Below are 12,281 nucleotides of genomic sequence, written 5' to 3'. Positions count from 1 at the left end.
CGGACTAAATCATTGTTGGTTCGGTGGTAATTGAAGTGGTTGACGAAGAGGAGGGATGGACACAAAGAGAGAGGGGAGAGAGAGAGAAGTATAGATAGGAGAAATAGAGATGAATGGACAATAGAAGAGATAAATGAAGAAACAAAGTCAAGAAAATTTGACAGATAAAGTAGGAAAAAGAACACTCCCATCCACGTGGTTAGTAAGTACTCCCATCCACGTGGTGAGTAAGTACCCCATCCACGTGGTTAGTAAGTACTCCCATCCACGTGGTGGTAAATACCCCATCCACGTGGTTAGTAGTACCCCATCCCGTGGTTAGTAAGTACCCCCATCCACGTGGTTAGTAAGTACTCCCATCCACGTGGTGAGTAAGTACCCCATCCACGTGGTGATAAGTACCCCCATCCACGTGGTTAGTAAATACCCCCATCCACGTGGTTAGTAAGTACCCCATCCACGTGGTTAGTAAGTACCCCATCCGTGGTTAGTAAGTACTCCATCCACGTGGTTGTAGAAGTACCCCCATCCACGTGGTGAGTAAGTACCCCCATCCACGTGGTGAAGTAAGTACCCCATCCACGTGGTTAGTAAGTACCTCCATCCGCGGGGTTAGTAAGTACCTCCTTCTACGTGGTTAGTAAGTACCCCATCCACGTGGTGAGTAAGTACCCCCATCCACGTGGTGAGTAAGTACCCCCATCCACGTGGTTAGTAAGTACCTCCATCCGCGGGGTTAGTAAGTACCCTCCTTCTACGTGGTTGTAAGTACCCCATCCACGTGGTTAGTAAGGTACCCCATCACGTGGTTAGTAAGTACCCCATCCACGTGGTGGTAGTACCCCATCCACGTGGTTAGTAAGCTCCCCATCCACGTGGTTAGTAAGTACTCCTATCCACGTGGTTAGTAAACTCTCCCCATCCGTGGTGATTAAGTACCCCATCCACGTTGTTAGTAAATTACCCCCATCCACGTGGTGAGTAAGTACTCCCATCCACGTGGTTAGTAAGTACCCCATCCACGTTTGTAAGTACTCCCATCCACGTGGTTAGTAAAATACCCCATCCACGTTGTTAGTAAGTACCCCATCCACGTGGTGAGTAAGTACCCCCATCCACGTTGTTAGTAAGTACCTCCATCTGCGTGGTTATTAAATACCCCATACGCGTGGTTATCGAGCTGGAGCTATCGTTTACACCGGCACGATACACAGCTGATACGTCACGTTCATGTTGCGTCGCGTCGCCCCGTTCTCTGCGATCGTCATCTTGCGTCCCCGATGGGTGCCGATACTTGAGGCTTGTGTTGGGAGCGGAGGAAGGAGGGAAGAGGGTAGGGAGGGGAAGTAGGGGAGGGAGAGATCGATCGGACTGCACGAGGAGGTGGAGGAGGCAGTGGCAGGGGGTTCGAAGTAGAATACAGATTGGGATTAGGGATTAGAGATGAGATTCTGAGGAACGAAGTAGTTGGGATTGTGGGATTGGTGGAGGATACGGCTAGGACTTTGGTATTCTAAGGGGATAATTTTGGGGGACTAAAGGAGGAGGAAGTGGTAAGTTGGGATCATGGGATTTACAGAAGAGGTGGGTGGGATTGTGGACTGGAGGTGAGGGAAATGAGATTGGGAATTAGACAACACGTGGTGGGCTGTAAGCCGCCACCTACAACACAACACGTGGTGGAGCTGTAAACCCCCACCTACAACACCCAACACGTGGTGGAGCTGTGGCCACCTACAACACAACACGTGGGCTGTAAACCACTCAACTGGTGCTGTAGCCACCTACAACACAACACGTGTGGAGCTGTAGACCACTACAACGTGGGCTGAACCACTACAACACGTGGTGGAGCTGAACCGCCACCTACAACACAACACGTGGTGGGCACAGTAAACCCCCACCTACAACACAACTGGTGGGCTGTAGCCGCCACCTACAACACAACACGTGGTGGGCTGTAAACCCCAAACCACAACACATGGTGGAGCTGTAACGCCACCTACAACACAACTGGGCTGTAAACCGCCACCTACAACACAACGTGGTGGAGCAAACCGCACCTACAACACGACAACACGGTGAAGCTGGCCGCCACCTACAACACAACACGTGGTGGAGCTGTAAGCCCCACCTACAACACAACCGCATGGTGGGCTGTAAGCCGCCACCTACAACACAACACGTGGTGGGCTGTAAGCCGCCACCTACAACACAACGTGGTGGAGCTGTAAACCGCCACCTACAACACAACACGTGGTGGAGCTGTAAACCGCCACCTACAACTCACCGTGGTGGAGCTGTAAAGCCACCTACAACACAACACGTGGTGGGCTAAACCCCACCTACAACACAACACGTTGGTGGAGCTGTAAACCGCCACCTACAACACAACGTGGTGGAGCTGTAAACCGCCACCTACAACAACACGTGGTGGCAAACCCACCACAACAACACGTGGTGGAGCTGTAAACCGCCACCTACAACACAACACGTGGTGGGCTGTAAACCCCACCTACAACACAACGGGCTGGGCGTAAACCGCCACAACACAACACGTGGTGGGCTGTAAGCCGCCACCTACAACACAACACGGGCTGGAGCTGTAAACCGCCACCTACAACAACCCACACGTGGTGGAGCTGTAAGCCGCCACCTATAACACAACACGGGCTGGGCTGTAAGCCGCCACCTATAACACAACACGTGGTGGAGTTGAAACCGCCACCTACAACACAACACGTGGTGGGTATCACCGCCACCTACAACACAACGTGGTGGGCTGTAAGCCGCCACAACTGGGTAGGCTGAAGCCACAACACAACACGTGGGCTGTAAGCCGCCACCTACAACACAACACGTGGTGGAGCTGTAAACCGCCACCTACAACACAACACGTGGTGGAGCTGTAAACCTCACCTACAACACAACACGTGGTAGAGCTGTAAGCCGCCACCTACAACACAACACGTGGTGGGCTGTAAACCCCCACCTACAACACAACACGTGGTGGAGCTGTAGGCGCCACCTACACCACGTGGGTGGAGCTGTAAACCGCCACCTACAACACAACACGTGGTGGAGCTGTAACCGCCACAACACAACACGTGGGTGGGCTGTAAACCGCCACCTACAACACAACACGTGGTGGGCTGTAAGCCGCCACCTACAACACAACACGTGGTGGAGCTGTAACCCCACCACACAACACGTGGTGGAGCTGTAACCGCCACCTACAACACAACACGTGGTGGAGCTGTAAACCGCCACCTACAACACAACACGTGGTGGAGCTGTAAACCCCACCAACAACACAACACGTGGTGGAGCTGTAAACCGCCACCACAACACATCACGTGGTGGAGCAGTAAGCCCCCACCTACAACACAACACGGGCTGGAGCTGTAAACCGCCACCTACAACACAACACGTGGTGGAGCGTAAGCCGCCACCTACAACAGCTGGGCTGGAGCTGTAAACCGCCACCTGCAACACACGTGGTGGGCTGTAAACCGCCACCTATAACACAACACGGGCTGGAGCTGTAAGCCAACCTATAACACAACACGTGGTGGGTTGAAACCGCCACCTACAACACAACGTGGTGGAGCTATACACCGCCACCTAGCACAACACGTGGTGGAGCTGTAAGCCACCACAACACAACACGTGGTAGAGCTGTAAGCCGCCACCTACAACACAACACGTTGTGACATAAGCCGCCACACAACACAACACGTGGTGGAGCTGTAAACCGCCACCTACAACACAACACGTGGTGGAGCTGTAAACCGCCACCTACAACACAACACGGGCTGGAGCTGTAAACCGCCACCTACAACACAACCGTTGGTGGAGTTGAAACCGCCACTACAACACAACACGTGGTGGAGCTATACACCGCCACCTACAACACAACACGTGGTGGAGCTGTAAGCCGCCACCACAACACAACACGTGGTAGAGCTGTGCCGCCACCTACAACACAACACGGTAGAGCCGTAAACCGCCACCTGCAACACAACACGGGCTGGAGCCAAAGCCGCCACCTACAACACAACACGGTAGAGCTGTGCACCTATAACACAACACGTGGTGGGCGAAACGCCCAACACACGTGATAGAGCTGAAGCCGCCACCTACACACAACACGTGGTAGAGCTGTAAGCCGCCACCTACAACACAACACGTGGTGGAGAGCTGTAAACCGCCACCTAAACACAACACGGGGTAGAGCTGTAAGCTGCCACCTAAACACAACACGGTAGAGCTGTAAACCGCCACCTACAACACACGGTGGAGCTGTAAACCGCCACCTACAACACAACACATGGTGGAGCTGTAAACCGCCACCCACAACACAACACGTGGGGAGCTAAACCGCCACCTACAACACAACACGTGGTGGAGCTGTAAACCGCCACCTACAACACAACACGGTGGAGCCAAAACCGCCACCTACAACACAACACGTGGTGGAGCTGTAAACCGCCACCTACAACACAACACGGTGGAGCTGTAGACCGCCACCTACAACACAACACGGTGGAGCTGTAAGCCGCCACCTACAACACAACACGGGCTGGAGCTGTAAAACCGCCACCTACAACACAACACGTGTGGAGCTGTAACGCCACCCAACACAACACGTGCTGGAGCTGTAAACTGCCACCACAACACAACACGTGGTGGAGCTGTAAACCGCCACCACAACACAACACGTGGGTAGAGCTGTAAGCCGCCACCACAACACAACACGGGGACAAACCGCCACCTACAACACAACACGTGTGAGCTGTAAACCCCACCTACAACACAAACACGTGGTAGAGCTGTAAGCCGCCACCTACAACACAACACGTGGTGGAGCCAAACCCCACCTACAACACAACATGTGGTGGAGCTGCCGCCACCTACAACACAACACGGTGGAGCTGTAAACCGCCACCTCACACACAACACGGTGGAGCTGAAACCGCCACCACATACACAACACGGTGAGCTGTAAACCGCCACCTACAACACAACACGTGGAGCTAAACCCCACCTACAACACAACACGTGGGAGCCAAGCCGCCACCACAACACAACACGTGGTGGAGCTCAACCGCCACCTACAACACAACACGGAGCAAACCGCCACCACAACACAACACGTGGAGCTGTAAAACTTCAACCACAACACAACACGGTGGAGCTGTAAAACGCCACCTACAACACAACACGTGGTGGAGCTGTAAAACCGCCACCTACAACACAACACGGGCTGAGCTGTAACCGCCACCTACAACACAACACGGTGGAGCTAAACGCCACCTACAACACAACACGGGCTGAGCTGTAAACTGCCACCTACAACACAACACATGGTGGAGCTGTAAACCGCCACCTGCACACACACGGCTGGAGCCAAACCGCCACCTACACACAAACACGTGGTGGAGCTGTAAACCACCTATAACACAACACGGGCTGGAGCTAAACCGCCACCTACAACACAACACGGGCTGGAGCTGTAAACCGCCACCTATAACACAACACGGTGGAGCTGAACCGCCACCTACAACACAACACGGCTGAGCTGTAAACCGCCACCATAACACAACACGGGCTGGAGCTGTAAAACCACCTACAACACAACACGTGGTGGAGTTGAAACCGCACCTACAACACAACACGTGGAGCTGTAACCGCCACCAGCCGGTGGGCTAAGCCACCTACAACACAACACGGTGGATTGAAACCGCCACCTACAACACAACACGTGGTGAGCTGTACACCGCCACCATAACACAACACGGTGGAGCTAAACCGCCACCTACAACACAACACGGTAGAGCTAAGCCGCCACCTACACACAACACGTGGTAGAGCCAAACCGCCACCTACAACACAACACGGGCTGAGCTGTAAGCCGCCACCTACAACAACACGGAGCTGCCGCCACCCACACACAACACGTGGAGCTAAACGCCACCTACAAACAAACACGTGAGCTGTGCCGCCACCCACAACACAACACGTGGGCAACACAACACGGTGAGCTAAGCCGCCACCTACAACACAACACGGTGGAGCTGTAAACCGCCACCTACAACACAACACGGTGGAGTCAAACCGCCACCACAACACAACACGTGGTGACTGACCGCCACCCACACAACACGGTGAGCTGTAAGACCGCCACCTACAACACAACACGTGGTGGAGCTGCAGACCGCCACCTACAACACAACACACGTGGTGAGCTGCCGCCACCTACAACACAACACGGGCTGAGCTGTAAAACCGCCACCTACAACACAACACGTGTGAGCTGTAAACGCCACTCTGGCTAACACAACACGTGCTGAAGCTGTAAACTGCCACCTACAACACAACACGGTGGAGCCAAGCAAATCACTACCTACAACACAACACGTGGTGGAGCTGTAAACCGCCACTCCACAGCCACAATGGTAGCCAGGCCGCCACCACAACACACAACACGTGGTAGAGCTACAGAACCGCCACCTACAACACAACACGGCTGGAGCCAAAGCCGCCACCACAACACAACACGTGGTGGAGCCAAACCGCCACCCATACCACACAACACGTGGCAGGTGGAGCTGTAAAACCGCCACCCACAACACAACACGGGCTGAGCTGTAAACCGCCACCTACAATGCCAACACGGGCTGGAAGCTGTAAAACCGCCACCTACAACACAACACGGTGGAGCTGTAAAACCGCCACTTACAACACAACACGTGGTGGAGCTGCAAACCGCCACCACAACACAACACGGCTGGAGCTAAACTGCCACCTACAATACAACACGGTGGAGCTGTAAAACCGCCACCTACAACACACAACACGGGCTGAGCTGTAAACCGCCACCACAACACAACACGGGAAGGAGCTGTAAACCCGCCACCTATAACACAACACGGCCAAGCCAAAACCGCCACCTACAACACAACACGGTGAGCTGTAAACCGCCACCACAACACAACACGGTGGAGCTGTAAACCGCCACCTATAAACACGTGGTGGAGCTGTAAAACCGCCACTCTGCCAACACACAACACGGGCTGGAGCTGTAAAATGCCACCCACAACACAACACACGGGCTGGAGCTGTAAACCGCCACCTATAACACAACACGGGCTGGAGCTGTAAACCGCCACCTATAACACACACAACAACACGGGCTGGAGCTGTAAACCGCCACCTACAACACAACAACACGGTGGAGCTGTAAAACCGCCACCTACAACACAACACGTGGTGGAGCTGTAAAACGCCACCTATAACACAACACGTGGTGGAGCTGTAAACCGCCACCTACAACACAACACGGGCTGAGCTGTAAAACCGCCACCTACAACACAACACGGGCTGGAGCCGTAAAACCGCCACCTACAACACAACACGTGGTGGAGCCGTAAACCGCCACCTACAACACAACACGTGGTGTGGAGCTGTAAACCGCCACCTGTACAACACAACACGGGCTGAGCTGTAAACCGCCACCTACAACACGTGGTGGAGCTGTAAAACCGCCACCTACAACACAAACACGGGCTGAGCTAAAACCGCCACCTACAAATACAACACGGGCTGAGCTGTAAACCGCCACCTACAACACAACACACGTGGTGGAGCAGTAAAACCGCCACCTACAACACAACACGGGTGGAGCCAAACCGCCGCCACCCATACTGCCGGGCCACGGGGCTGGAGCTGTAAACCGCCACCTACAACACAACACGTGGTGGAGCTGTAAAACCACCACCGGCTAACACAACACGTGGTGGAGCTGTAAACCGCCACCTACAACACAACACGCAGGAGCGCTGTAAGCCGCCTACAACACAACACGGGCTGGAGCCAAACCGCCACCTACAACACAACAGGTGGTGGAGCTGCAAAACGCCACTCACACACAACACGTGGTGGAGCTATAAAACCGCCATCACAACACAACACGTAGAGCTGTAAGCCGTACCTACAACACAACACGGTAGAGCGGTAAAACCGCCACCTACAACACAACACGTGGTGGAGCTGTAAACCGCCACCCATAACATAACACGTGGTGGAGCTGTAAGCCGCCACCTACAACACACAACACATGGTGGAGCTGTAAACCGCCACCTACAACATGAACACGTGGTGTGGAGCTGTAAACCGCTACCTACAACACAACACGTGGTGGAGCTGTAAACCGCCACCTACAACACAACACGCGGTGGAGCTGTAAACCGCCACCTACAACACAACACGCAGAGCTGTAAACTGCCACCTACAACACAACACGGTGAGCCAAAGGACCGCCACCTACAACACAGCAACACGTGTGGAGCCGTAAGTCACCCACAACACAACACGGGCTGAGCTGTAAACCGCCACCCATAACACAACACGGTGGAGCTGTAAACGCCACCTACAACACAACACGCGGGTGGAGCTGTAGACCGCCACCTACAACACAACACGGGCTGGAGTCAAACTGCCACCTACAACACAACACGTGGTGGAGCCAAATCACCACTCACAACACAACACGTGGTGGAGCTGTAAACCGCCACCCACAACACAACACGTGGTAGAGCTGTAAGCCGCCACCTGGCAATACAACACGTGGTAGAGCTGTAAACCGCCACCTACAACAACACAACACGGGTTGGAGCTGTAAGCCGCCACCTACAACACAACACGGTGGAGCCAAACCGCCACCTACAACACAACACGTGGTGGAGCTGTAAAACCGCCACCTACAACACAACACGCTGGAGCTGTAAACCGCCACCTACAACACAACACGTGGTGGAGCCGTAAAACCGCCACCTGCCAACACAACACGTGGTGGAGCTGTAAAACCGCCACCTACAACACAACACGGGCTGGAGCGAAACCGCCACCTACAACACAACACGTGGTGGATGTAAACCGCCACCCATAAACATGGTAGCACGGGTGGAGCTGTAAACCGCCACCTACAATACAACACGGTGGAGCCAAGCCGCCACCTACAACACAACACGGGCTGGAGCTGCAAACCGCCACCTGCCAACACAACACGTGGTGGAGTTGTAAACGCCACCTACAACACAACACGTGCTGAGCTGTAAACTGCCACTACAACACAACAACACGTGCTGGAGCTGTAAACTGCCACCTACAACACAACACGTGGTGGAGCCAAAACCGCCACCTATAACACAACACGGGCTGGAGCCGTAAAACCGCCACCACAACACAACACGTGGTGGGAGCCGTAAAACCGCCACCTATAACACAACACGTGAGCCAAAACCGCCACCTACAACACAACACGTGGTGAGCCAGTAAACTGCCACCTACAACACAAACACGTGGTGGAGCCAAAACCGCCACCTACAACACAACACGGTGAGCTGTAAACCGCCACCTATAACACAACACGGTGGAGCTGTAAACCGCCACCCATAACACAACACGGGCTGAGCCAAACCGCCACCTACAACACAACACGTGGTGGAGCTGTAAACCCGCCACCTACAACACAACACGGTGAGCTGTAAACCGCCACCTATAACACAACACGGTGGAGCTGTAAACCGCCACCTACAACACAAACATGTGGTGGAGCTGTAAACCGCCACCTACAACACAAATACCACGGTGAGCCGTAAACCGCCACCTATAACACAACACGTGGTGGAGCCAAAAACCGCCACCTACAACACAACACGGTGGAGCTGTAAACCGCCACCTACAACACAACACGGGCTGGAGCAAACCGCCACCTACAACACAACACGGCTGGAGCTGTAAAACCGCCACCTACAACACAACACGGGTGGAGCTGTAAAACCACACCTACAACACAACACGGGCTGGAGCCGTAAACCGCCACCTACAACATAACACGTGGTGGAGCTGTAAAATGCCACCACAACACAACACGGGCTGGAGCTGTAAAACCGCCACTCACAACACAACACGGTGAGCCAAACTGCCACCTACAACACAACACGGGCTGGAGCTGTAAACCGCCACCACAACACAACACGGGCTGGAGCTGCAAACCGCCACCTACAACACAACACACGTGTGGAGCTAAACTGCCACCTACAACACAACACGGGCTGGAGCCAAACCCCACCACTCTACAACACAACACGGGCTGAGCTGTAAACCCCCACTCCTGCCAACACAACACGGGCTGGAGCTGCAAACCGCCACCCACAACACAAACATGGCTGGAGCTGTAAACCCCACCTACAACAACACACCACGGGCTGAGCTGTAAACCCCACCTGGCTGTCATCACAACACGGGCTGGAAGCCAAACTGCCACCTATAACACAACACGGCTGAGCTAAAACCGCCACCTGCTAACACAACACGTTGAGCTGTAAACTGCCACCTATAACACAACACGGGCTGGAGCTGTAAACCGCCACCTATAACACAACACGGGCTGGAGCTGTAAACTGCCACCTAAGCAACACAACACGGGCTGAGCTGTAAATCGCCACCCTACAACACAACACGGGCTGGAGCTGTAAACTGCCACCCATAACACAACACGGGCTGAGCTGTAAAACCGCCACCTACAACACAACACGGTGAAGCCAAAACACACTCTATAACACAGCCAACACGGTGGAGCTGTAAACCGCCACCTACAACACAACACGGTGGAGCGTAAACCGCCACCTACAACACAATACGGCTGGGAGCTGTAAAACTGCCACCATAACACAAACATTGGGCTGAACAAACCGCCACCTACAACACAACACGGCTGGAGCTGTAAAACTGCCACCTATAACACAACACGGGCTGGAGCTGTAAACCGCCACCTGGCTAACACAAATACGTGGTGGGAGCCGTAAAACCGCCACCTATAACACAACACGTGGTGGAGCTGTAAACCGCCACCTACAACACAACACGTGGTGGAGCTGTAAAACCGCCAATCACCTACAACACAACACGGTGGAGCTAAACCGCCAACGGCTACAACACACAACACGGGCTGAGCTGTAAACCGCCACCTATAACACACAACACGGGCTGGAGCCAAACTGCCACCTACAACACAACACGTGGAGCTGTAAACCGCCACCTACAACACAACACGTGGTGAAGCTGTAAAACTCACCTACAACACAACACGACAAACCCTCACCTACAACACAACACGGTGGAGCTAAACCGCCACTCACAACACAACACGGGCTGGAGCTGTGAACCGCCACCTACAATACGCCAACACGTGGTGGAGCTGCAAACCGCCACCTACAACACAACACGTGGTGAAGCTGCAAAACTCCACCTACACAACACAACACGTGTAGAGCTGTAAACTCCACCTAGCTAACACAACACGTGGTGGAGCTGTAAACCGCCACCTACAACACAACACGGCTGGAGCTGTAAAACCGCCACCTACAACACAACACGTGGTAGAGCTGTACGTCACCCACAACACAACACGGGCTGAGCCAAACCGCCACCTATAACACAACACGTGGTGGAGCTGTAAACCGCCACCTACAACACAACACGTGGTGGAGCTGTAAACCGCCACCTACAACACAACACGTGGTGAAGCTGTAAACCTCCACCTACAACACAACACGTGGTAGAGCTGCAACCCCCACCTACAACACAACACGTGGTGGAGCTGTAAAACCGCCACCCACACAACACGGGCTGGAGCCGTAAAACCGCCACCTACAACACAACACGGTGGAGCTGTAAACCGCCACCTACAACACAACACGTGGTGAAGCTGTAAACCTCCACCTACAACACAACACGGTAGAGCTGTAAACCCTCCACCTACAACACAACACGTGGTGAGCCAAAAAAAACCGCCACCTACAACACAACACGGGCTGGAGAGCTGTAAACTGCCACCACAACACAACACGTGGTGAGCTGTAAGCCGCCACCCACAACACAACACGGGCTGAGCTGTAAAACTGCCACCTATAACAACACGTGGTGGAGCTGTAAACCGCCACCTACAACACAACACGTGGTGAGCTGTAGTCGCCACCACAACACAACAATGCAGGAGCTGTAAACCGCCATCTACAACACAACACGTGGTGGAGCTGCAAACCGCCACCACAACACAACACGTGGTGGAGCTGTAAAACCGCCACCAACACAACACGTGGTGGAGCTGTAAACCGCCACCTACAACACAACACGTGGTGGAGCTGTAAACCGCCACCTACAACACAACACATGGTGGAAAGCTGTAAGCCGCCATCTACAACACAACACGGGCT

This window comes from Homarus americanus, unplaced genomic scaffold (genome assembly GCF_018991925.1).
Source record: "Homarus americanus isolate GMGI-L3 unplaced genomic scaffold, GMGI_Hamer_2.0 scaffold48354, whole genome shotgun sequence".
NCBI lineage: Eukaryota > Metazoa > Arthropoda > Malacostraca > Decapoda > Nephropidae > Homarus > Homarus americanus.
This window is presented reverse-complemented; position numbering follows the sequence as displayed.